General features: G+C 29.5%; 1 long non-coding RNA gene across 50 annotated transcripts in view; it reads right to left on the bottom strand.

The window, feature by feature from the left end:
- LOC127733182 (uncharacterized) overlaps window positions 1-27,037 on the bottom strand; it is a 32,741-nt gene extending 5,704 nt beyond the window's left edge. For 2 of the 50 annotated variants that reach the window (XR_007996820.1, XR_007996830.1), the window contains exons 1-19: window positions 21,961-22,089; window positions 21,047-21,252; window positions 20,138-20,343; window positions 18,653-18,858; window positions 17,726-17,931; window positions 16,653-16,858; window positions 14,204-14,409; window positions 13,131-13,336; window positions 10,695-10,900; window positions 9,824-10,029; window positions 8,750-8,955; window positions 7,842-8,048; window positions 6,024-6,230; window positions 5,116-5,320; window positions 4,201-4,406; window positions 3,196-3,283; window positions 1,220-1,410; window positions 640-885; window positions 63-306 (exon numbers count right to left, since the gene is read on the bottom strand). This is a non-coding gene — a long non-coding RNA (uncharacterized LOC127733182). Of the gene's footprint in view, window positions 1-62; window positions 307-639; window positions 886-1,219; window positions 1,505-3,195; window positions 3,284-4,200; window positions 4,407-5,115; window positions 5,321-6,023; window positions 6,231-6,933; window positions 7,140-7,841; window positions 8,049-8,749; window positions 8,956-9,823; window positions 10,030-10,694; window positions 10,901-12,223; window positions 12,430-13,130; window positions 13,337-14,203; window positions 14,410-15,745; window positions 15,952-16,652; window positions 16,859-17,725; window positions 17,932-18,652; window positions 18,859-20,137; window positions 20,344-21,046; window positions 21,253-21,960; window positions 22,090-24,840; window positions 24,864-27,014 lie in introns of those variants that run through there. The other 48 variants (XR_007996822.1, XR_007996823.1, XR_007996821.1 and 45 more) reach the window with 48 other exon arrangements.
- Window positions 27,038-27,338: the final 301 nt, after the last annotated feature.

Genomic DNA, 27,338 nt, shown 5'->3' with positions numbered 1-27,338 from the left:
CTGTACTTTTATCACATATTTTTAGAGAATATACGGAAATTGTATTGCCTAATTGTACTTACATTATTTCTTTAATGGCCACACATCAGACTTGGAAGATTATCAATGTAATAATCTTTCTTGGAGCTGCTGTCCTTGCTTCTTTATTTTTTTCATGGCAGACTCGCAGAGCCTCAAAGTTAGTTGAAGATCTATGTTACCATCTTCCTTGGAGCTACTATCCCTGCATGCTGCTTTATTTTTTTTCACTCTGCATGTAGATGGAAATCAGATAGTTATTGTTTATATGTACCACTCAGAAATAACCTAAAAAGGAATTAAAATTGACATAAATTATACATTTTACAAATCTTGTTGAAATTGCCAGCCTAAAATTTTCAATGAGTAATCTCCCAATGAATGAAACAGTCTTGCCGTTTGTTGTACTAGTCTCCCCTTGAAGGAAAAATTCTCTCTGAATTTTACTTTTCGTGATTTAAAAGCTTTATTCGTGTTCCTGGAAACAATATATTGAATTGATAAATTCTTTTTTTTTGTGTGTTGTAAATGTTGAAAATAAGAAAAGGGTTGTTGCCTTCTGTACTTTTATCACATATTTTTAGAGAATATACAGAAATTGTATTGCCTAATTGTACTTACATTATTTCTTTAATGGCCACACATCAGACTTGGAAGATTATCAATGTAATAATCTTCCTTGGAGCTGCTGTTCTTGCTTCTTTATTTTTTTCATGGCAGACTCGCAGAGCCTCAAAGTTAGTTGAAGATCTATGTTACCATCTTCCTTGGAACTACTGTCCCTGCTCAGCTGCTTTATTTTTTTTTCACTCTGCATGTAGATGGAAATCAGATAGTTATTGTATATATGTACCACTCAGAAATAACCTAAAAAGGAATTAAAATTGACTTCAATTATACATTTTACAAATCTTGTTGAAATTGCAAGCTTAAAATTTTCAATGAGTAATCTCCCAATGAATGAAACAGTCTTGCCGTTTGTTGTACTAGTCTCCCCTTGAAGGAAAAATTCTCTCTGAATTTTACTTTTCGTGATTTAAAAGCTTTATTCGTGTTCCTGGAAACAATATATTGAATTGATAAATTCTTTTTTTTTTGTGTGTTGTAAATGTTGAAAATAAGAAAACGGTTGTTGCCTTCTGTACTTTTATCACATATTTTTAGAGAATATACAGAAATTGTATTGCCTAATTGTACTTACATTATTTCTTTAATGGCCACACATCAGACTTGGAAGATTATCAATGTAATAATCTTTCTTGGAGCTGCTGTCCTTGCTTCTTTATTTTTTTCATGGCAGACTTGCAGAGCCTCAAAGTTAGTTGAAGATCTATGTTACCATCTTCCTTGGAACTACTATCCCTGCTCAGCTGCTTTATTTTTTTTTTCACTCTGCATGTAGATGGAAATCAGATAGTTATTGTATATATGTACCACTCAGAAACGTGTCTGATTCCCCCAAACGTGTCCATATGACGTCAATGAACTGCAAAATATGACTTGTTGCTAAAGGGCATCAAAACGTGTTCTGTTTATGAACGCCCAAACGTATCCAGTCTATATGGAACCAAAGGGTTCTTTTAAAAAGCCCAGAAACAACTTCTGCAGGAAGCCTGTCGTGCAATACCTTCATACATTATAAAGATATTTAGGCATCACCAGAGTATATTAGTACAAAATAATTCACTAAGTAAACGATGATCTACACTGTACAAAACTAGTTAATTGCATTTTCTGTGTAATTGTTTACTCTAAATATGCTTGAAATATTAGCCACTGGCATTAAGCAATCAACGGTCAATAGTTAAATTAAGCTTGCAATAATGCTTAATATAAACAACCGGCATTGAACAAATTAATGCTAATAAATGACCACTGACTGTATTAACAGTGAAGCACTGGGAAAACATGCAATATAAATTGTATTAGATTTCTTAATTATGAAGTACCTCCAACTGTAATTTAGAACAATGACAATTCTATTGATAAAAAATTAATGAACCACTGTAAGTAAAAATAGCTTATTTTGTCATCTTTTTTCTTACACTGTTTATTTGAAAGCAGAAGTCCCGGTGCACATTGTACCATATCTTAGATATTTGTCTATGCGGATTACTATATCTTTCCTCCAGATGTCCTTAGATAGCTGCTTCAATTTATTTTTAAAATCCAACCCAAACCTGACGTCTTCTATCGTGTCCCCCATCATTGTATAGCCATAAACTTCACAGGAGACATAAAAACGATAAAAGTTTTGAGACGTTCTGGCGCTTTAAACTGGACACGTTTTGGCGAATAACAATTATTGGACAAGTTTAAGGGAGTGAAATCGGTCACGTTTGGGTGATTTAAGATTCTAAGGACACGTTTGGGGGAATCTGACATGTTTGGGGGGATGGAAACGTTTGGGAGTGTTACATATATATCGTGATTTCTTCAACTACTCTTAAATATGTTCAGCAAAGTTAAACTGAATCTTGAACAGTTTGTACATTTACAATTTAACTTTTTTAAATATTACTTTTGCACATATGCAGTTTTAGTTGTTAATTCTACAGGTCTTTGAAGCATTTCATATTAGTGTTGATATATCAAAGGACAGATGGGCATCTCACATCATCCTTTGGGCTCTCAGTTAATTCTCATCTGAGTTTTTGAACATTTAAGAAATTTTATTGTCTGGAGTTAGAAACCAAATTATTTTTATTCCCCCAAGTATTCTGTTGTCTGGTCACTATCTTCAGTTCCAACTTGTTTGGCTGCTATATCTAAAGCTATAGGGAGCCATGCTGTGTTCCTTTGAATTGAAAGGTGTGTAACGGTCTTTGAAGTTTGCTCCTTATGAATGGCTAATAAACTTTTAGGCCACAAACGGTCAAAATACCCCAAAATAATCAACTTTTTCAACAAATTGCACAGACTGTAAGCTTACATGATTTTACTTCTTTCAGTCTTTCTTACATCACAGAGTACTAGAATGTCTTACCACAGAGTAGGTTACCTATCGAACAGTTCTATACTCTCTAGTCAATTCGGTAACATGAAAATAGATTATAACAATAAATTTTTATTAAAGAATGTATCATTAGAATATTAATTTGAAAGCTATAAATATTAAACCCAGTTGTGATTAAAAAACCAAGCATTTTTCCCAGGGGAAACTGATTTTATTATTACCTAACAAGGTTTAACCTAACTCATCTTCATCTTCTATGTACAATGGAACCATATTCAAGCTGTATATTACCACTGAAACTTCTCAGGCCTGCATTTGTAACAAAAACAAAAATTATAAAAGAGTGATGTGTTGGATAACTTCTGGCACAAATAATTTACCGTTAATTCAGAAACACTATTGCGAGATTTTAATAATCTGAATAATGAAACAGGTTGAGTATTGCAATAATAAGAAACTCCAATTCCGATATCTGTATAAAAACTTTCCTGAAATTCAATAAAATAATCTTACTTTTAGTCCATAATGTAAAAATCGCAATAATAAATGCACACAATAATTTCTGAATTTACAGAGTTTGCTTTGGTAAGAGAAACACAAAAGTATGAATTTGTGATGAGTATAAATTGTAGGATATCTTTACATATATAACTGCTGGTATATTTGTATTTGACTTCAGTATTGAAGACTTTTTAATAATATAATCATTATATCGAAATTAATGTGGGTGTCAAATTATCAGAAGTTGGTGGCTAACCAAAACAATCTGATGTATACATTTATGTAGATATCGAAATTGACAATCAGAAACTTAACTTTCGTTTAGGTGTTTCATTCAGGTGAGACTATTAGAGACAGGGTTTCAAAATTGTCAATATTAAGAGACTGTTTGCTGTTATAATTAATTCAGAAATTAATGTGATGCATGTTTTAATTCAAATCCTAAATTAGAGTACAAGTATACTTTCTTATTAAAATATATTTCATTAGAGTATAAATTTGAAAAAGAAATTTTGAACTAATTTGTACAAAATCGACTAAATATGTAGATAAACACTGACAATCAGAAACTTTACTTTCGTTCAGGTGAGACTATTTGCTGTTATAATTAACTGATTTTGGACTAATTTGTAATAAATTTTCAAGCTGTTTCTCCAGGGAAAACTGATTTTGTTACCTTAAAACTATTAACAGTTTAAGTACAATTGTAACGACAAAATACATACATCATCATCTAGGCATCTACAATTAATCATCTCCAGGTCTCGGACTGTTATTTCGTCTTCTTCTCTCTGGGCTCCCGTCTATCTGTAATACATATTCAAATCATTTTATTATCTATCAGACAACTATTAATAAATAAAAAAAAAAATATACTTACTTTCCGATGCATATGTTACCTGTCCTGATGTAAATATCCTGGGGCTGGTATCTGAAACAAAAACAAAATAAGTTCAAAAATATTGAACCAAATATAAAACTTTAAAAATTTGCTACTTTTAATTTTTTTTTCTTTCAAAATATCTATAAAGAAAAACTGGCATTAATGGCAGCCATCATCATTGGTCAATTGCTCTTTTTGACTGTGAATCATTAACTTTTTTTCATTTTAAATCTATATTTCAAACAGTAATGAAGACGGTTTAATGATATAATCATTATTTCCGAAATTAATGTGCGTGTCAAATTATCAGAAGTTGGTGGCTAACCAAAACAATCTAATGTACCGGTATACATTTTGAACAGAAATGATTAAAATTCAACTGAATTTCAAACAATCTAAATCAAGTCATATTTTCCAAATTACTTTTTAAAAACTCAACTAAATATGTAGATAAACAAATTGACAATCGGAAACTTTACTTTCGTTCAGGTGAGACTATTAGAGAAAGGGTTTCCAAATTGTCAATGTTAAGAGACTATTTGCTGTTATGATTAATTCAGAAATTAATGTGATGCATGTTTTAATTCAAATCCTAAATTGGAGTACAAGTATACTTTTTTCATTCGAGTATAAATTTGAAAAAGAAATTTTGGACTAATTTGTAATAAATTTTAGAGCTGTTTCTCCAGGGAAAACTGATTTTATTACCTTACAACTATTAACAGTTTAAGTACAATTGTAATGACAAAATACATACATCATCATCTAGGCATCTACAATTAATCATCTCCAAGTCTAGGACTGTTATTTCGTCTTCTTCTCTCTGGGCTCCCGTCTATCTGTAATACATATTCAAATCATTTTATTATCTATCAGACAACTATTAATAAATAAAAAAAAAATATACTTACTTTCTGATGCATATGTTACCTGTCCTGATGTAAATATCCTGGGGCTGGTATCTGAAACAAAAACAAAATAAGTTCAAAAATATTGAACCAAATATAAAACTTAAAAAATTTGCTACTTTTAATTTTTTTTTCTTTCAAAATATCTATAAAGAAAAACTGGCATTAATGGCAGCCATCATCATTGGTCAATTGCTCTTTTTGACTGTGAATCATTAACTTTTTTTTTCATTTTAAATCTATATTTCAAACAGTAATGAAGACGGTTTAATGATATAATCATTATTTCCGAAATTAATGTGTGTGTCAAATTATCAGAAGTTGGTGGCTAACCAAAACAATCTGATGTATACATTTTGAACAGAAATGATTAAAATTCAACTGAATTTTAAACAATCTAAATCAAGTCAAATTTTCCAAATTACTTTTTAAAAAATCAACTAAATATGTAGATAAACATTGATAAACGGAAACTTTACTTTCGTTCAGGTGAGACTATTAGAGAAAGGGTTTCCAAATTGTAGATGTTAAGAGACTATTTGCTGTTATAATTAATTCAGAAATTAATGTGATGCATGTTTTAATTCAAATCCTAAATTGGAGTACAAGTATACTTTTTTCATTCGAGTATAAATTTGAAAAAGAAATTTTGGACTAATTTGTAATAAATTTTCAAGCTGTTTCTCCAGGGAAAACTGATTTTATTACCTTACAACTATTATCAGTTTAAGTACAATTGTAACGACAAAATACATACATCATCATCTAGGCATCTACAATTAATCATCTCCAAGTCTAGGACTGTTATTTCGTCTTCTTCTCTCTGGGCTCCCGTCTATCTGTAATACATATTCAAATCATTTTAATATCTATCAGACAACTATTAATAAATAAAAAAAAAATATATACTTACTTTCCGATGCATATGTTACCTGTCCTGATGTAAATATCCTGGGGCTGGTATCTGAAACAAAAACAAAATAAGTTCAAAAATATTGAACCAAATATAAAACTTAAAAAATTTGCTACTTTTAATTTTTTTTTCTTTCAAAATATCTATAAAGAAAAACTGGCATTTATGGCAGCCATCATCATTGGTCAATTGCTCTTTTTGACTTTAAATCATTAACTTATTTTCATTTTAAATCTATATTTCAAACAGTAATGAAGACGGTTTAATGATATAATCATTATTTCTGAAATTAATGTGCGTATCAAATTATCAGAAGTTGGTGGCTAACCAAAACAATCTGATGTATACATTTTGAACAGAAATGATTAAAATTCAACTGAATTTCAAACAATCTAAATCAAGTCATATTTTCCAAATTACTTTTTAAAAAATCAACTAAATATGTAGATAAACAAATTGACAATCGGAAACTTTACTTTCGTTCAGGTGAGACTATTAGAGAAAGGGTTTCCAAATTGTCAATGTTAAGAGACTATTTGCTGTTATGATTAATTCAGAAATTAATGTGATGCATGTTTTAATTCAAATCCTAAATTGGAGTACAAGTATACTTTTTTCATTCGAGTATAAATTTGAAAAAGAAATTTTGGACTAATTTGTAATAAATTTTAGAGCTGTTTCTCCAGGGAAAACTGATTTTATTACCTTACAACTATTAACAGTTTAAGTACAATTGTAATGACAAAATACATACATCATCATCTAGGCATCTACAATTAATCATCTCCAAGTCTAGGACTGTTATTTCGTCTTCTTCTCTCTGGTCTCCCGTCTATCTGTAATACATATTCAAATCATTTTATTATCTATCAGACAACTATTAATAAATAAAAAAAAATATATACTTACTTTCCTATGCATATGTTACCTGTCCTGATGTAATAATCCTGGGGCTGGTATCTGAAACAAAAACAAAATAAGTTCAAAAATATTGAACCAAATATAAAACTTAAAAAATTTGTTACTTTTAATTTTTTTTTCTTTCAAAATATCTATAAAGAAAAACTGGCATTAATGGCAGCCATCATCATTGGTCAATTGCTCTTTTTGACTGTGAATCATTAACTTTTTTTTCATTTTAAATCTATATTTCAAACAGTAATGAAGACGGTTTAATGATATAATCATTATTTCCAAAATTAATGTGTGTGTCAAATTATCAGAAGTTGGTGGCTAACCAAAACAATCTGATGTATACATTTTGAACAGAAATGATTAAAATTCAACTGAATTTTAAACAATCTAAATCAAGTCAAATTTTCCAAATTACTTTTTAAAAAATCAACTAAATATGTAGATAAACATTGATAATCGGAAACTTTACTTTCGTTCAGGTGAGACTATTAGAGAAAGGGTTTCCAAATTGTCAATGTTAAGAGACTATTTGCTGTTATAATTAATTCAGAAATCAATGTGATGCATGTTTTAATTCAAATCCTAAATTGGAGTACAAGTATACTTTTTTCATTCGAGTATAAATTTGAAAAAGAAATTTTGGACTAATTTGTAATAAATTTTCAAGCTGTTTCTCCAGGGAAAACTGATTTTATTACCTTACAACTATTAACAGTTTAAGTACAATTGTAACGACAAAATACATACATCATCATCTAGGCATCTACAATTAATCATCTCCAAGTCTAGGACTGTTATTTCGTCTTCTTCTCTCTGGGCTCCCGTCTATCTGTAATACATATTCAAATCATTTTAATATCTATCAGACAACTATTAATAAATAAAATAAAAAAATATACTTACTTTCCGATGCATATGTTACCTGTCCTGATGTAAATATCCTGGGGCTGGTATCTGAAACAAAAACAAAATAAGTTCAAAAATATTGAACCAAATATAAAACTTAAAAAATTTGCTACTTTTAATTTTTTTTTCTTTCAAAATATCTATAAAGAAAAACTGGCATTAATGGCAGCCATCATCATTGGTTAATTGCTCTTTTTGACTGTAAATCATTAACTTATTTTCATTTTAAATCTATATTTCAAACAGTAATGAAGACGGTTTAATGATATAATCATTATTTCTGAAATTAATGTGCGTATCAAATTATCAGAAGTTGGTGGCTAACCAAAACAATCTGATGTATATATTTTGAACAGAAATGATTAAAATTCAACTGAATTTCAAACAATCTAAATCAAGTCATATTTTCCAAATTACTTTTTAAAAAATCAACTAAATATGTAGATAAACATTGATAATCGGAAACTTTACTTTCGTTCAGGTGAGACTATTAGAGAAAGGGTTTCCAAATTGTCAATGTTAAGAGACTATTTGCTGTTATAATTAGTTCAGAAATCAATGTGATGCATGTTTTAATTCAAATCCTAAATTGGAGTACAAGTATACTTTTTTCATTCGAGTATAAATTTGAAAAAGAAATTTTGGACTAATTTGTAATAAATTTTCAAGCTGTTTCTCCAGGGAAAACTGATTTTATTACCTTACAACTATTAACAGTTTAAGTACAATTGTAACGACAAAATACATACATCATCATCTAGGCATCTACAATTAATCATCTCCAAGTCTAGGACTGTTATTTCGTCTTCTTCTCTCTGGGCTCCTGTCTATCTGTAATACATATTCAAATCATTTTATTATCTATCAGACAACTATTAATAAATAAAATAAAAAATATACTTACTTTCCGATGCATATGTTACCTGTCCTGATGTAAATATCCTCGGGCTGGTATCTGAAACAAAAACAAAATAAGTTCAAAAATATTGAACCAAATATAAAACTTCAAAAATTTGCTACTTTTAATATTTTTTTCTTTCAAAATATCTATAAAGAAAAACTGGCATTAATGGCAGCCATCATCATTGGTCAATTGCTCTTTTTGACTGAATCATTAACTTTTTTTCATTTTAAATCTATATTTTAAACAGTAATGAAGACGGTTTAATGATATAATCATTATTTCCGAAATTAATGTGCGTGTCAAATTATCAGAAGTTGGTGGCTAACCAAAACAATCTGATGTATACATTTTGAACAGAAATGATTAAAATTCAACTGAATTTCAAACAATCTAAATCAAGTCATATTTCCCCAGTTTTTGGTGGGGTTCGTGTTGCTTAGTCTTTAGTTTTCTATGTTGTGTCATCTGTACTATTATTTGTCTGATTGTCTTTTTATTTTTGGCCATGACGTTGTCAGTTTGTTTTCGATCAATGAGTTTGACTGTCCCTCTGGTATCTTTCGTCCCTCTTTTCTCTTCCAAATAACTTTTTAAAAAATCGACTAAATATGTAGATAAACATTGATAATCGGAAACTTTACTTTCGTTCAGGTGAGACTATTAGAGAAAGGGTTTCCAAATTGTCAATGTTAAGAGACTATTTGCTGTTATAATTAATTCAAAAATCAATGTGATGCATGTTTTAATTCAAATCCTAAATTGGAGTACAAGTATACTTTTTTCATTCGAGTATAACTTTGAAAAAGAAATTTTGGACTAATTTGTAATAAATTTTAGAGCTGTTTCTCCAGGGAAAACTGATTTTATTACCTTACAACTATTAACAGTTTAAGTACAATTGTAACGACAAAATACATACATCATCATCTAGGCATCTACAATTAATCATCTCCAAGTCTAGGACTGTTATTTCGTCTTCTTCTCTCTGGGTTCCCGTCTATCTGTAATACATATTCAAATCATTTTAATATCTATCAGACAACTATTAATAAATAAAAAAAAAAATATACTTACTTTCCGATGCATATGTTACCTGTCCTGATGTAAATATCCTGGGGCTGGTATCTGAAACAAAAACAAAATAAGTTCAAAAATATTGAACCAAATATAAAACTTAAAAAATTTGCTACTTTAATTTTTTTTTCTTTCAAAATATCTATAAAGAAAAACTGGCATTAATGTATATCATTAACTTATTTTCATTTTAAATCTATATTTCAAACAGTAATGAAGACGGTTAAATGATATAATCATTATTTCCGAAATTAATGTGTGTGTCAAATTATCAGAAGTTGGTGGCTAACCAAAACAATCTGATGGATACATTTTGAACAGAAATGATTAAAATTCAACTGAATTTCAAACAATCTAAATCAAGTCAAATTTTCCAAATTACTTTTTAAAAACTCAACTAAATATGTAGATAAACAAATTGACAATCGGAAACTTTACTTTCGTTCAGGTGAGACTATTAGAGAAAGGGTTTCCAAATTGTCAATGTTAAGAGACTATTTGCTGTTATAATTAATTCAGAAATCAATGTGATGCATGTTTTAATTCAAATCCTAAATTGGAGTACAAGTATACTTTTTTCATTCGAGTATAAATTTGAAAAAGAAATTTTGGACTAATTTGTAATAAATTTTAGAGCTGTTTCTCCAGGGAAAACTGATTTTATTACCTTACAACTATTAACAGTTTAAGTACAATTGTAACAACAAAATACATACATCATCATCTAGGCATCTACAATTAATCATCTCCAAGTCTAGGACTGTTATTTCGTCTTCTTCTCTCTGGGCTCCCGTCTATCTGTAATACATATTCAAATCATTTTATTATCTATCAGACAACTATTAATAAATAAAAAAAAAAATATACTTACTTTCCGATGCATATGTTACCTGTCCTGATGTAAATATCCTGGGGCTGGTATCTGAAACAAAAACAAAATAAGTTTAAAAATATTGAACCAAATATAAAACTTAAAAAATTTGCTACTTTAATTTTTTTTTCTTTCAAAATATCTATAAAGAAAAACTGGCATTAATGGCAGCCATCATCATTGGTCAATTGCTCTTTTTGACTGTATATCATTAACTTATTTTCATTTTAAATCTATATTTCAAACAGTAATGAAGACGGTTTAATGATATAATCATTATTTCCGAAATTAATGTGCGTGTCAAATTATCAGAAGTTGGTGGCTAACCAAAACAATCTGATGTATCGGTATACATTTTGAACAGAAATGATTAAAATTCAACTGAATTTCAAACAATCTAAATCAAGTCATATTTTCCAAATTACTTTTTAAAAACTCAACTAAATATGTAGATAAACAAATTGACAATTGGAAACTTTACTTTCGTTCAGGTGAGACTATTAGAGAAAGGGTTTCCAAATTGTCAATGTTAAGAGACTATTTGCTGTTATGATTAATTCAGAAATTAATGTGATGCATGTTTTAATTCAAATCCTAAATTGGAGTACAAGTATACTTTTTTCATTCGAGTATAAATTTGAAAAAGAAATTTTGGACTAATTTGTAATAAATTTTAGAGCTGTTTCTCCAGGGAAAACTGATTTTATTACCTTATAACTATTAACAGTTTAAGGTAGATGGGGTGTCTAAATTATAAACCATAGAATTTTTTAATAATTTGCCAAAATGTAGTTTATATCAAGCTTTTTAAAAAAAAATGATAGAAAGAATGGGTCATGGGGCTTATTTTCACGCTACAGGTTGTTCAAAATTAACAAATTTTGTATAGATTATGCATGGAAAACCCAATTTTCTGCCATAAAACGAAAACTACACCATAGAATTTTGAGATAAAATATGAGAAGATAGCGTAATAGTATGCTTTCAGATAAGAAAAAGAAAAAATGGGGTCACCGGACCCGTTTTCTTGCTACATAATAAAATAGGTAAATTCCTAACACATTCTATTGTAAAAGTACCTTTATCTGAATTATCTGCCCTTACATTTGAGTTGCCTCCCCTTATGTGGCAAAGTTGGAAAAAATTGAATCAAACAAAAGTTTTCTGTTTTTTGTAAAATACAACCATAAATATGATAAAACATGTCATTTTCTATATTGAAATGAAAATTCTTTCACATGAATTACCTACTACTCTCAAAATTTGCACATTCTATTAAAGATCTAGATCGATTGTTTTCAGGTATTACAAAATCCAAGATGGAGGAAGACACCCTATCTACCTTAAGTACAATTGTAACGACAAAATACATACATCATCATCTAGGCATCTACAATTAATCATCTCCAAGTCTAGGACTGTTATTTTGTCTTCTTCTCTCTGGGCTCCCGTCTATCTGTAATACATATTCAAATCATTTTATTATCTATCAGACAACTATTAATAAATAAAATAAAAAATATACTTACTTTCCTATGCATATGTTACCTGTCCTGATGTAAATATCCTGGGGCTGGTATCTGAAACAAAAACAAAATAAGTTCAAAAATATTGAACCAAATATAAAACTTAAAAAATTTACTACTTTTAATTTTTTTTTCTTTCAAAATATCTATAAAGAAAAACTGGCATTAATGGCAGCCATCATCATTGGTCAATTGCTCTTTTTGACTGTGAATCATTAACTTTTTTTCATTTTAAATCTATATTTCAAACAGTAATGAAGACGGTTTAATGATATAATCATTATTTCTGAAATTAATGTGCGTATCAAATTATCAGAAGTTGGTGGCTAACCAAAACAATCTGATGTATACATTTTGAACAGAAATGATTAAAATTCAACTGAATTTCAAACAATCTAAATCAAGTCATATTTTCCAAATTACTTTTTAAAAAATCTACTAAATATGTAGATAAACATTGACAATCGGAAACTTTACTTTCGTTCAGGTGAGACTATTAGAAAAAGGGTTTCCAAATTGTAGATGTTAAGAGACTATTTGCTGTTATAATTAATTCAGAAATTAATGTGATGCATGTTTTAATTCAAATCCTAAATTGGAGTACAAGTATACTTTTTTCATTCGAGTATAAATTTGAAAAAGAAATTTTGGACTAATTTGTAATAAATTTTAGAGCTGTTTCTCCAGGGAAAACTGATTTTATTACCTTACAACTATTAACAGTTTAAGTACAATTGTAACGACAAAATACATACATCATCATCTAGGCATCTACAATTAATCATCTCCAAGTCTAGGACTGTTATTTCGTCTTCTTCTCTCTGGGCTCCCGTCTATCTGTAATACATATTCAAATCATTTTATTATCTATCAGACAACTATTAATAAATAAAATAAAAAATATACTTACTTTCCTATGCATATGTTACCTGTCCTGATGTAAATATCCTGGGGCTGGTATCTGAAACAAAAACAAAATAAGTTCAAAAATATTGAACCAAATATAAAACTTAAAATTTGCTACTTTTAATTTTTTTTTTTTCAAAATATCTATAAAGAAAAACTGGCATTAATGGCAGCCATCATCATTGGTCAATTGCTCTTTTTGACTGTGAATCATTAACTTTTTTTCATTTTAAATCTATATTTCAAACAGTAATGAAGACGGTTTAATGATATAATCATTATTTCCGAAATTAATGTGCGTGTCAAATTATCAGAAGTTGGTGGCTAACCAAAACAATCTGATGTATACATTTTGAACAGAAATGATTAAAATTCAACTGAATTTCAAACAATCTATATCAAGTCATATTTCCCCAGTTTTTGGTGGGGTTCGTGTTGCTTAGTCTTTAGTTTTCTATGTTGTGTCATCTGTACTATTATTTGTCTGATTGTCTTTTTATTTTTGGCCATGACGTTGTCAGTTTGTTTTCGATCAATGAGTTTGACTGTCCCTCTGGTATCTTTCGTCCCTCTTTTCTCTTCCAAATAACTTTTTAAAAAATCGACTAAATATGTAGATAAACATTGATAATCGGAAACTTTACTTTCGTTCAGGTGAGACTATTAGAGAAAGGGTTTCCAAATTGTCAATGTTAAGAGACTATTTGCTGTTATAATTAATTCAGAAATCAATGTGATGCATGTTTTAATTCAAATCCTAAATTGGAGTACAAGTATACTTTTTTCATTCGAGTATAACTTTGAAAAAGAAATTTTGGACTAATTTGTAATAAATTTTAGAGCTGTTTCTCCAGGGAAAACTGATTTTATTACCTTACAACTATTAACAGTTTAAGTACAATTGTAACGACAAAATACATACATCATCATCTAGGCATCTACAATTAATCATCTCCAAGTCTAGGACTGTTATTTCGTCTTCTTCTCTCTGGGCTCCCGTCTATCTGTAATACATATTCAAATCATTTTAATATCTATCAGACAACTATTAATAAATAAAAAAAAAAATATACTTACTTTCCGATGCATATGTTACCTGTCCTGATGTAAATATCCTGGGGCTGGTATCTGAAACAAAAACAAAATAAGTTCAAAAATATTGAACCAAATATAAAACTTAAAAAATTTGCTACTTTAATTTTTTTTTCTTTCTAAATATCTTTAAAGAAAAACTGGCATTAATGTATATCATTAACTTATTTCCATTTTAAATCTATATTTCAAACAGTAATGAAGACGGTTTAATGATATAATCATTATTTCCGAAATTAATGTGCGTGTCAAATTATCAGAAGTTGGTGGCTAACCAAAACAATCTGATGGATACATTTTGAACAGAAATGATTAAAATTCAACTGAATTTCAAACAATCTAAATCAAGTCAAATTTTCCAAATTACTTTTTAAAAACTCAACTAAATATGTAGATAAACAAATTGACAATCGGAAACTTTACTTTCGTTCAGGTGAGACTATTAGAGAAAGGGTTTCCAAATTGTCAATGTTAAGAGACTATTTGCTGTTATAATTAATTCAGAAATCAATGTGATGCATGTTTTGTGGTCGGGTTGTTGTCTCTTTGACACATTCCCCATTTCCATTCTCAATTTTATTTAATTCAAATCCTAAATTGGAGTACAAGTATACTTTTTTCATTCGAGTATAAATTTGAAAAAGAAATTTTGGACTAATTTGTAATAAATTTTAGAGCTGTTTCTCCAGGGAAAACTGATTTTATTACCTTATAACTATTAACAGTTTAAGGTAGATGGGGTGTCTAAATTATAAACCATAGAATTTTTTAATAATTTGCCAAAATGTAGTTTATATCAAGCTTTTTAAAAAAAAATGATAGAAAGAATGGGTCATGGGGCTTATTTTCACGCTACAGGTTGTTCAAAATTAACAAATTTTGTATAGATTATGCATGGAAAACCCAATTTTCTGCCATAAAACGAAAACTACACCATAGAATTTTGAGATAAAATATGAGAAGATAGCGTAATAGTATGCTTTCAGATAAGAAAAAGAAAAAATGGGGTCACCGGACCCGTTTTCTTGCTACATAATAAAATAGGTAAATTCCTAACACATTCTATTGTAAAAGTACCTTTATCTGAATTATCTGCCCTTACATTTGAGTTGCCTCCCCTTATGTGGCAAAGTTGGAAAAAATTGAATCAAACAAAAGTTTTCTGTTTTTTGTAAAATACAACCATAAATATGATAAAACATGTCATTTTCTATATTGAAATGAAAATTCTTTCACATGAATTACCTACTACTCTCAAAATTTGCACATTCTATTAAAGATCTAGATCGATTGTTTTCAGGTATTACAAAATCCAAGATGGAGGAAGACACCCTATCTACCTTAAGTACAATTGTAACGACAAAATACATACATCATCATCTAGGCATCTACAATTAATCATCTCCAAGTCTAGGACTGTTATTTTGTCTTCTTCTCTCTGGGCTCCCGTCTATCTGTAATACATATTCAAATCATTTTATTATCTATCAGACAACTATTAATAAATAAAATAAAAAATATACTTACTTTCCTATGCATATGTTACCTGTCCTGATGTAAATATCCTGGGGCTGGTATCTGAAACAAAAACAAAATAAGTTCAAAAATATTGAACCAAATATAAAACTTAAAAAATTTACTACTTTTAATTTTTTTTTCTTTCAAAATATCTATAAAGAAAAACTGGCATTAATGGCAGCCATCATCATTGGTCAATTGCTCTTTTTGACTGTGAATCATTAACTTTTTTTCATTTTAAATCTATATTTCAAACAGTAATGAAGACGGTTTAATGATATAATCATTATTTCTGAAATTAATGTGCGTATCAAATTATCAGAAGTTGGTGGCTAACCAAAACAATCTGATGTATACATTTTGAACAGAAATGATTAAAATTCAACTGAATTTCAAACAATCTAAATCAAGTCATATTTTCCAAATTACTTTTTAAAAAATCTACTAAATATGTAGATAAACATTGACAATCGGAAACTTTACTTTCGTTCAGGTGAGACTATTAGAAAAAGGGTTTCCAAATTGTAGATGTTAAGAGACTATTTGCTGTTATAATTAATTCAGAAATTAATGTGATGCATGTTTTAATTCAAATCCTAAATTGGAGTACAAGTATACTTTTTTCATTCGAGTATAAATTTGAAAAAGAAATTTTGGACTAATTTGTAATAAATTTTAGAGCTGTTTCTCCAGGGAAAACTGATTTTATTACCTTACAACTATTAACAGTTTAAGTACAATTGTAACGACAAAATACATACATCATCATCTAGGCATCTACAATTAATCATCTCCAAGTCTAGGACTGTTATTTCGTCTTCTTCTCTCTGGTCTCCCGTCTATCTGTAATACATATTCAAATCATTTTATTATCTATCAGACAACTATTAATAAATAAAATAAAAAATATACTTACTTTCCTATGCATATGTTACCTGTCCTGATGTAAATATCCTGGGGCTGGTATCTGAAACAAAAACAAAATAAGTTCAAAAATATTGAACCAAATATAAAACTTAAAATTTGCTACTTTTAATTTTTTTTTTTTCAAAATATCTATAAAGAAAAACTGGCATTAATGGCAGCCATCATCATTGGTCAATTGCTCTTTTTGACTGTGAATCATTAACTTTTTTTCATTTTAAATCTATATTTCAAACAGTAATGAAGACGGTTTAATGATATAATCATTATTTCCGAAATTAATGTGCGTGTCAAATTATCAGAAGTTGGTGGCTAACCAAAACAATCTGATGTATACATTTTGAACAGAAATGATTAAAATTCAACTGAATTTCAAACAATCTATATCAAGTCATATTTCCCCAGTTTTTGGTGGGGTTCGTGTTGCTTAGTCTTTAGTTTTCTATGTTGTGTCATCTGTACTATTATTTGTCTGATTGTCTTTTTATTTTTGGCCATGACGTTGTCAGTTTGTTTTCGATCAATGAGTTTGACTGTCCCTCTGGTATCTTTCGTCCCTCTTTTCTCTTCCAAATAACTTTTTAAAAAATCGACTAAATATGTAGATAAACATTGATAATCGGAAACTTTACTTTCGTTCAGGTGAGACTATTAGAGAAAGGGTTTCCAAATTGTCAATGTTAAGAGACTATTTGCTGTTATAATTAATTCAGAAATCAATGTGATGCATGTTTTAATTCAAATCCTAAATTGGAGTACAAGTATACTTTTTTCATTCGAGTATAACTTTGAAAAAGAAATTTTGGACTAATTTGTAATAAATTTTAGAGCTGTTTCTCCAGGGAAAACTGATTTTATTACCTTACAACTATTAACAGTTTAAGTACAATTGTAACGACAAAATACATACATCATCATCTAGGCATCTACAATTAATCATCTCCAAGTCTAGGACTGTTATTTCGTCTTCTTCTCTCTGGGCTCCCGTCTATCTGTAATACATATTCAAATCATTTTAATATCTATCAGACAACTATTAATAAATAAAAAAAAAAATATACTTACTTTCCGATGCATATGTTACCTGTCCTGATGTAAATATCCTGGGGCTGGTATCTGAAACAAAAACAAAATAAGTTCAAAAATATTGAACCAAATATAAAACTTAAAAAATTTGCTACTTTAATTTTTTTTTCTTTCTAAATATCTTTAAAGAAAAACTGGCATTAATGTATATCATTAACTTATTTCCATTTTAAATCTATATTTCAAACAGTAATGAAGACGGTTTAATGATATAATCATTATTTCCGAAATTAATGTGCGTGTCAAATTATCAGAAGTTGGTGGCTAACCAAAACAATCTGATGGATACATTTTGAACAGAAATGATTAAAATTCAACTGAATTTCAAACAATCTAAATCAAGTCAAATTTTCCAAATTACTTTTTAAAAACTCAACTAAATATGTAGATAAACAAATTGACAATCGGAAACTTTACTTTCGTTCAGGTGAGACTATTAGAGAAAGGGTTTCCAAATTGTCAATGTTAAGAGACTATTTGCTGTTATAATTAATTCAGAAATCAATGTGATGCATGTTTTGTGGTCGGGTTGTTGTCTCTTTGACACATTCCCCATTTCCATTCTCAATTTTATTTAATTCAAATCCTAAATTGGAGTACAAGTATACTTTTTTCATTCGAGTATAAATTTGAAAAAGAAATTTTGGACTAATTTGTAATAAATTTTAGAGCTGTTTCTCCAGGGAAAACTGATTTTATTACCTTACAACTATTAACAGTTTAAGTACAATTGTAACAACAAAATACATACATCATCATCTAGGCATCTACAATTAATCATCTCCAAGTCTAGGACTGTTATTTCGTCTTCTTCTCTCTGGGCTCCCGTCTATCTGTAATACATATTCAAATCATTTTATTATCTATCAGACAACTATTAATAAATAAAAAAAAAAATATACTTACTTTCCGATGCATATGTTACCTGTCCTGATGTAAATATCCTGGGGCTGGTATCTGAAACAAAAACAAAATAAGTTTAAAAATATTGAACCAAATATAAAAGTTAAAAAATTTGCTACTTTAATTTTTTTTTCTTTCAAAATATCTATAAAGAAAAACTGGCATTAATGTATATCATTAACTTATTTTCATTTTAAATCTATATTTCAAACAGTAATGAAGACGGTTTAATGATATAATCATTATTTCCGAAATTAATGTGCATGTCAAATTATCAGAAGTTGGTGGCTAACCAAAACAATCTGATGTATCGGTATACATTTTGAACAGAAATGATTAAAATTCAACTGAATTTCAAACAATCTAAATCAAGTCATATTTTCCAAATTACTTTTTAAAAACTCAACTAAATATGTAGATAAACAAATTGACAATCGGAAACTTTACTTTCGTTCAGGTGAGACTATTAGAGAAAGGGTTTCCAAATTGTCAATGTTAAGAGACTATTTGCTGTTATGATTAATTCAGAAATTAATGTGATGCATGTTTTAATTCAAATCCTAAATTGGAGTACAAGTATACTTTTTTCATTCGAGTATAAATTTGAAAAAGAAATTTTGGACTAATTTGTAATAAATTTTAGAGCTGTTTCTCCAGGGAAAACTGATTTTATTACCTTATAACTATTAACAGTTTAAGGTAGATGGGGTGTCTAAATTATAATCCATAGAATTTTTTAATAATTTGCCAAAATGTAGTTTATATCAAGCTTTTTAAAAAAAAATGATAGAAAGAATGGGCTTATTTTCACGCTACAGGTTGTTCAAAATTAACAGATTTTGTATAGATTATGCATGGAAAACCCAATTTTCTGCCATAAAACGAAAACTACACCATAGAATTTTGAGATAAAATATGAGAAGATAGCTTTAATAGTATGCTTTCAGATAAGAAAAAGAAAAAATGGGGTCACCGGACCCGTTTTCTTGCTACATAATAAAATAGGTAAATTCCTAACACATTCTATTGTAAAAGTACCTTTATCTGAATTATCTGCCCTTACATTTGAGTTGCCTCCCCTTATGTGGCAAAGTTGGAAAAAATTGAATCAAACAAAAGTTTTCTGTTTTTTGTAAAATACAACCATAAATATGATAAAACATGTCATTTTCTATATTGAAATGAAAATTCTTTCACATGAGTTACCTACTACTCTCAAAATTTGCACATTCTATTAAAGATCTAGATCGATTGTTTTCAGGTATTACAAAATCCAAGATGGAGGAAGACACCCTATCTACCTTAAGTACAATTGTAACGACAAAATACATACATCATCATCTAGGCATCTACAATTAATCATCTCCAAGTCTAGGACTGTTATTTCGTCTTCTTCTCTCTGGGCTCCCGTCTATCTGTAATACATATTCAAATCATTTTAATATCTATCAGACAACTATTAATAAATAAAAAAAAAAATATACTTACTTTTCGATGCATATGTTACCTGTCCTGATGTAAATATCCTGGGGCTGGTATCTGAAACAAAAACAAAATAAGTTCAAAAATATTGAACCAAATATAAAACTTAAAAAATTTGCTACTTTTAATTTTTTTTTCTTTCAAAATATCTATAAAGAAAAACTGGCATTAATGGCAGCCATAATCATTGGTCAATTGCTCTTTTTGACTGTAAATCATTAACTTTTTTTCATTTTAAATCTATATTTCAAACAGTAATGAAGACGGTTTAATGATATAATTATTATTTCCGAAATTAATGTGCGTGTCAAATTATCAGAAGTTGGTGGCTAACCAAAACAATCTGATGTATACATTTTTAACAGAAATGATTAAAATTCAACTGAATTTCAAACAATCTAAATCAAGTCATATTTTCCAAATTACTTTTTAAAAACTCAACTAAATATGTAGATAAACAAATTGACAATCGGAAACTTTACTTTCGTTCAGGTGAGACTATTAGAGAAAGGGTTTCCAAATTGTAGATGTTAAGAGACTATTTGCTGTTATAATTAATTCAGAAATTAATGTGATGAATGTTTTAAGTCAAATCCTAAATTGGAGTACAAGTATACTTTTTTCATTCGAGTATAAATTTGAAAAAGAAATTTTGGACTAATTTGTAATAAATTTTAGAGCTGTTTCTCCAGGGAAAACTGATTTTATTACCTTACAACTATTAACAGTTTAAGTACAATTGTAACGACAAAATACATACATCATCATCTAGGCATCTACAATTAATCATCTCCAAGTCTAGGACTGTTATTTCGTCTTCTTCTCTCTGGGCTCCCGTCTATCTGTAATACATATTCAAATCATTTTAATATCTATCAGACAACTATTAATAAATAAAAAAAAAAATATACTTACTTTCCGATGCATATGTTACCTGTCCTGATGTAAATATCCTGGGGCTGGTATCTGAAACAAAAACAAAATAAGTTCAAGAATATTGAACCAAATATAAAACTTCAAAAATTTGCTACTTTAATATTTTTTTCTTTCAAAATATCTATAAAGAAAAACTGGCATTAATGGCAGCCATCTTCATTGGTCAATTGCTCTTTTTGACTGTATATCATTAACTTATTTTCATTTTAAATCTATATTTCAAACAGTAATGAAGACGGTTTAATGATATAATCATTATTTCCGAAATTAATGTGCGTGTCAAATTATCAGAAGTTGGTGGCTAACCAAAACAATCTGATGTACCGGTATACATTTTGAACAGAAATGATTAAAATTCAACTGAATTTCAAACAATCTAAATCAAGTCATATTTTCCAAATTACTTTTTAAAAACTCAACTAAATATGTAGATAAACAAATTGACAATCGGAAACTTTACTTTCGTTCAGGTGAGACTATTAGAGAAAGGGTTTCCAAATTGTCAATGTTAAGAGACTATTTGCTGTTATAATTAATTCAGAAATTAATGTGATGCATGTTTTAATTCAAATCCTAAATTGGAGTACAAGTATACTTTTTTCATTCGAGTATAAATTTGAAAAAGAAATTTTGGACTAATTTGTAATAAATTTTCAAGCTGTTTCTCCAGGGAAAACTGATTTTATTACCTTACAACTATTAACAGTTTAAGTACAATTGTAACGACAAAATACATACATCATCATCTAGGCATCTACAATTAATTATCTCCAAGTCTAGGACTGTTATTTCGTCTTCTTCTCTCTGGGCTCCCGTCTATCTGTAATACATATTCAAATCATTTTAATATCTATCAGACAACTATTAATAAATTTAAAAAAAATATACATACTTTCCAATGCATGTGTTACCTGTTTGGACAGATCTGCTGGGGCTGGTATCTAAGTTGAGATTTCAACATTGTTAATGTTATTTTATGGTACATATATAGACCCCCTGAAAAAAAAAATTGAAAAGGGGGCAAAGGTGTAGGTAAAATACATGTAATATTTAACCCATTTATTTTATAACAGACCTCAATTCAATGTTTTCAGAAACAATGTCTGTTGATAAAAAAAAATCAAAGGAAAGTTTTTGAGAGAAAAAAAACAAAACCAATACATTCATCTTTAAAAAAGAGCAATCATCTGAAGTTGAAACGATTGAAAATTAAAATTTATTGATGAAGTTTTGCCCTTATTGAAAATTATACAATTTTAGAAAAGCTTATTTATACAACATTTTGTGCATTTTAAAATGAAGGAATTTTAGAAATACAAGATTAAATTGTACCTGAAGCAGAAGCAATCTCCATTTTTGAATAATTTATCCTTTTTTGTAATCACAAAACTATCTCATTGCTCTTTCATTCCATCTGTTGAAATGACCATTAAATGATTTACATCCTTTTTACTAAACATGTTAACACTTAAAGTGAGCTAATATCAAAGTTTGATTATTACAATGAGTAGCCAAATTTGTTATGTCACTCAAGGTCTGAATATGTTCTAAATTGGTCAGACAATACTTGGTCATGTTTTATGAATATGTAGAAATCTGTTCATTGAGGCATAACTGAGTGGAATTTACCTGATCAGCACAGCTTTCAATTAACATGAACAATAGATTGTATATTCAGTCAGTTTAGCAGTAAACTAGACATGTGCATATTACATTAAGTACAACAATTGGTGCATCAAATGTTGCAGGTTACTGCCATAATAAGTAGAAAATGCACATTTGCCATGTTTTGCTTATAATCTGTCTAATAATGATAATCCTGTATCTTGGCATTGTACAAGGTCATGTTTTTCTCTGACTGTTTATGACGTCTTTACACTAAATCCATTGGATGTTGGATATCAACTGATTGATAATTTAGTCCTAGATGCATGTTTTTTTTTATTAGTTGTTATTGGCTTTGAACTAGCTGTCAGTAACTGCAAGTACTCTCAGATCTTAACTTAATGTATTTTTGTTGTTGTGATGTACAAGTACAGTCTGTCCCCATCCACTGTGTTTTTGTTAGATATTTTTTTATTTATATCCATCTGATGGGTTAAGCCTTTTTCAACTGATTTTTATTGTTTGTTCTTATCATGTACCGTTACACCACTGTCCCAGGTTAGGAGAGGGTTGGCTCCTTCAAACTAGTTTAACCCCGCCACATTCTGTATGTGCCTGTCTTGAGTCCGGAGCGTACAAATCAGTGGTTATCGTTTGTTGCTGTGTTACATATTTGTTTTTTTCGTTCATTATTTTGTATATATAAATAAGGCCATTAGTTTTCTTGTTTGAATTGTTTTACATTTGTCAATTCTGGGTCTTTTATAGCTGACTATGTGATATGGGCTTTGCTCATTGTTGAAGGCCTAACAGTGACCTATAGTTGTTAATTTCTGTGTCATTTGGACTCTTGTGGAGAGTTGTTTCATTGGCAATCAAACCACATCTTCTTTTTTATATAAACAATCATATCCCTCTATAGAGGGTCATAGAGGGATAATTATCCTTCTTTAGAAGGGTTATTCCTCTTTACAGGTATAAACATTATATAGAGGGTCTGTTCCCAACCTTTCCACCAGAGACCAAATGACATAGAAGTTAACAACTATAGGTTGCTGTAAGGCCTTCAACAATGAGCAAAACCCATACTGCATAGTCATATATGAAAGGCCCCGAAATGACAAATGCAAAAAACATTTCAAATGAGAAAACAGCCTGATTTAGGTACAAAACCATGAAAGAAAAAACAAAATGATATACAGCAAAAACCAACTGCTATTGAATTATAGGCTCCTCACTTAGGACAGGCACATACAGAATGTGGCAGGGTTAAGCTAGTTTGAAGGTGCCAACCCTCCCCCTAGCCTGTGATAGTGGTGTACAGTACAACATATAGGATCAAGCTATAAAAATCAGTTGAAAAGGGCTCAATTCATCAGTTTACACTAAAAAAAAATCTGTTTATGATAAAAATTCAAATTTAACCCATATGATCATTTACAGAACTATTCTTATTTCTATTTATTTCTATGCCGTGTTATTTCCAATCGATTTACACAAAATAGCATTCATACCGGTCTACTAGTCCTATAATATGACTTCGTAGGTTCATATCGTTTGCATTCAACGTTTTTTATCGGATATTTTTTTACTGTCCATGCTGAACCACGAACATTGATACTAAACAAAAAGATCCGATAAAAAAACACTGAATGCAAACGATAAGAGCCTACGAAGTCTCATATTATAGGTCTAACCGGTCTACTCGATCGATCCGAAACGTTCAGTCAATCGAAGTTGGTAAATACTAGTCATATATAAATCAGACTAAATATCATAGTATAACAAATCTAAATAAGATTACTGAGTTATGAAATATGACCGTAAAATCTTCTTTTCTGATTGTAATTTTATAATGGATTAACTCTCCTTTTCGATAGTTACTAAAATATGAGACGTATTATATGTCTATATGTCTCTGCTAAAATAAACTTTGATTCTGTGTGTAAGTAACACAAATGAACCATTACTAGACCATTATTATGTTATTAATAAAGAAAGAATAAAACTGACCTTCCAAATGAATTCCATCATGGTATGAGTTGAAAAATTAGAACATTAGATAAAAACCGCCAAAACATAGTAACCAATTAAAACAGAGATTGTAATGGCAGTGTGGTCTAATTAATGAACCGATGAACCGTTAAATCTACGATCAGAGGTGTTTTGTCGCAAAATATTAAATGCTGCCGGATTCGCAGGGCCGTAACTATTGATGAGGCAGATTATGGCAAAAAAAAAAAAAAAACAAACAAGAAGACGAAAAGAAAAGAAAATGAAGAAAGCTAGGCATGCAGGGGTAGAACACATCCTTGCATTTTCATATGAAGAATTAAGTAATGCAGACTTCGAATAGTAATTAATGTTGTTGTGCAGCTTCTGTACTTTTATTTCAACTATGTTAGGTATTGAACTCTCTGTCTGATTAACATCGCCAGTAAACCGACATTTGGTTCTGCAATTATTTATTTCCTGCGAAAATGAAAATGGATTTTTTTCCACATTATCAAAGTAAATCAAAATTTAAATATTTTGAATTCAATTTCTTCAACTTGTCAGGTCAATTTTATTAAAGAAGCAGTCACAGCTCACGCAGGAGTATCAAAACAGTCTGTCCCCATCCACTGTGTTTTTGTTAGATATTTTTTTATTTATATCCATCTGATGGGTTAAGCCTTTTTCAACTGATTTTTATTGTTTGTTCTTATCATGTACCGTTACACCACTGTCTCAGGTTAGGAGAGGGTTGGCTCCTTCAAACTAGTTTAACCCCGCCACATTCTGTATGTGCCTGTCTTGAGTCCGGAGCGTACAAATCAGTGGTTATCGTTTGTTGCTGTGTTACATATTTGTTTTTTTCGTTCATTATTTTGTATATATAAATAAGGCCATTAGTTTTCTTGTTTGAATTGTTTTACATTTGTCAATTCTGGGTCTTTTATAGCTGACTATGTGATATGGGCTTTGCTCATTGTTGAAGGCCTAACAGTGACCTATAGTTGTTAATTTCTGTGTCATTTGGACTCTTGTGGAGAGTTGTTTCATTGGCAATCAAACCACATCTTCTTTTTTATATAAACAATCATATCCCTCTATAGAGGGTCATAGAGGGATAATTATCCTTCTTTAGAAGGGTTATTCCTCTTTACAGGTATAAACATTATATAGAGGGTCTGTTCCCAACCTTTCCACCAGAGACCAAATGACATAGAAGTTAACAACTATAGGTTGCTGTAAGGCCTTCAACAATGAGCAAAACCCATACTGCATAGTCATATATGAAAGGCCCCGAAATGACAAATGCAAAAAACATTTCAAATGAGAAAACAGCCTGATTTAGGTACAAAACCATGAAAGAAAAAACAAAATGATATACAGCAAAAACCAACTGCTATTGAATTATAGGCTCCTCACTTAGGACAGGCACATACAGAATGTGGCAGGGTTAAGCTAGTTTGAAGGTGCCAACCCTCCCCCTAGCCTGTGATAGTGGTGTACAGTACAACATATAGGATCAAGCTATAAAAATCAGTTGAAAAGGGCTCAATTCATCAGTTTACACTAAAAAAAAATCTGTTTATGATAAAAATTCAAATTTAACCCATATGATCATTTACAGAACTATTCTTATTTCTATTTATTTCTATGCCGTGTTATTTCCAATCGATTTACACAAAATAGCATTCATACCGGTCTACTAGTCCTATAATATGACTTCGTAGGTTCATATCGTTTGCATTCAACGTGTTTTATCGGATATTTTTTTACTGTCCATGCTGAACCACGAACATTGATAGTAAACAAAAATATCCGATAAAAAAACGCTGAATGCAAACGATAAGAGCCTACGAAGTCTCATATTATAGGTCTAACCGGTCTACTCGATCGATCCGAAACGTTCAGTCAATCGAAGTTGGTAAATACTAGTCATATATAAATCAGACTAAATATCATAGTATAACAAATCTAAATAAGATTACTGAGTTATGAAATATGACCGTAGAATCTTCTTTTCTGATTGTAATTTTATAATGGATTAACTCTCCTTTTCGATAGTTACTAAAATATGAGACGTATTATATGTCTATATGTCTCTGCTAAAATAAACTTTGATTCTGTGTGTAAGTAACACAAATGAACCATTACTAGACCATTATTATGTTATTAATAGAAAGAATAAAACTGACCTTCCAAATGAATTCCATCATGGTATGAGTTGAAAAATTAGAACATTAGATAAAAACCGCCAAAACATAGTAACCAATTAAAACAGAGATTGTAATGGCAGTGTGGTGTAATTAATGAACCGATGAACCGTTAAATCTACGATCATAGGTGTTTTGTCGCAAAATATTAAATGCTGCCGGATTCGCAGGGCCGTAACTATTGATGAGGCAGATTATGGCAAAAAAAAAACAAACAAGAAGACGAAAAGAAAAGAAAATGAAGAAAGCTAGGCATGCAGGGGTAGAACACATCCTTGCATTTTCATATGAAGAATTAAGTAATGC

Source organism: Mytilus californianus, unplaced genomic scaffold (genome assembly GCF_021869535.1).
Source record: "Mytilus californianus isolate M0D057914Y unplaced genomic scaffold, xbMytCali1.0.p SCAF_3, whole genome shotgun sequence".
In the NCBI taxonomy this organism is placed as follows: Eukaryota; Metazoa; Mollusca; class Bivalvia; order Mytilida; family Mytilidae; genus Mytilus; species Mytilus californianus.
The sequence above is the reverse complement of the archived record's forward strand: the minus strand, read 5'-3'. Positions and strand labels throughout refer to the sequence as shown.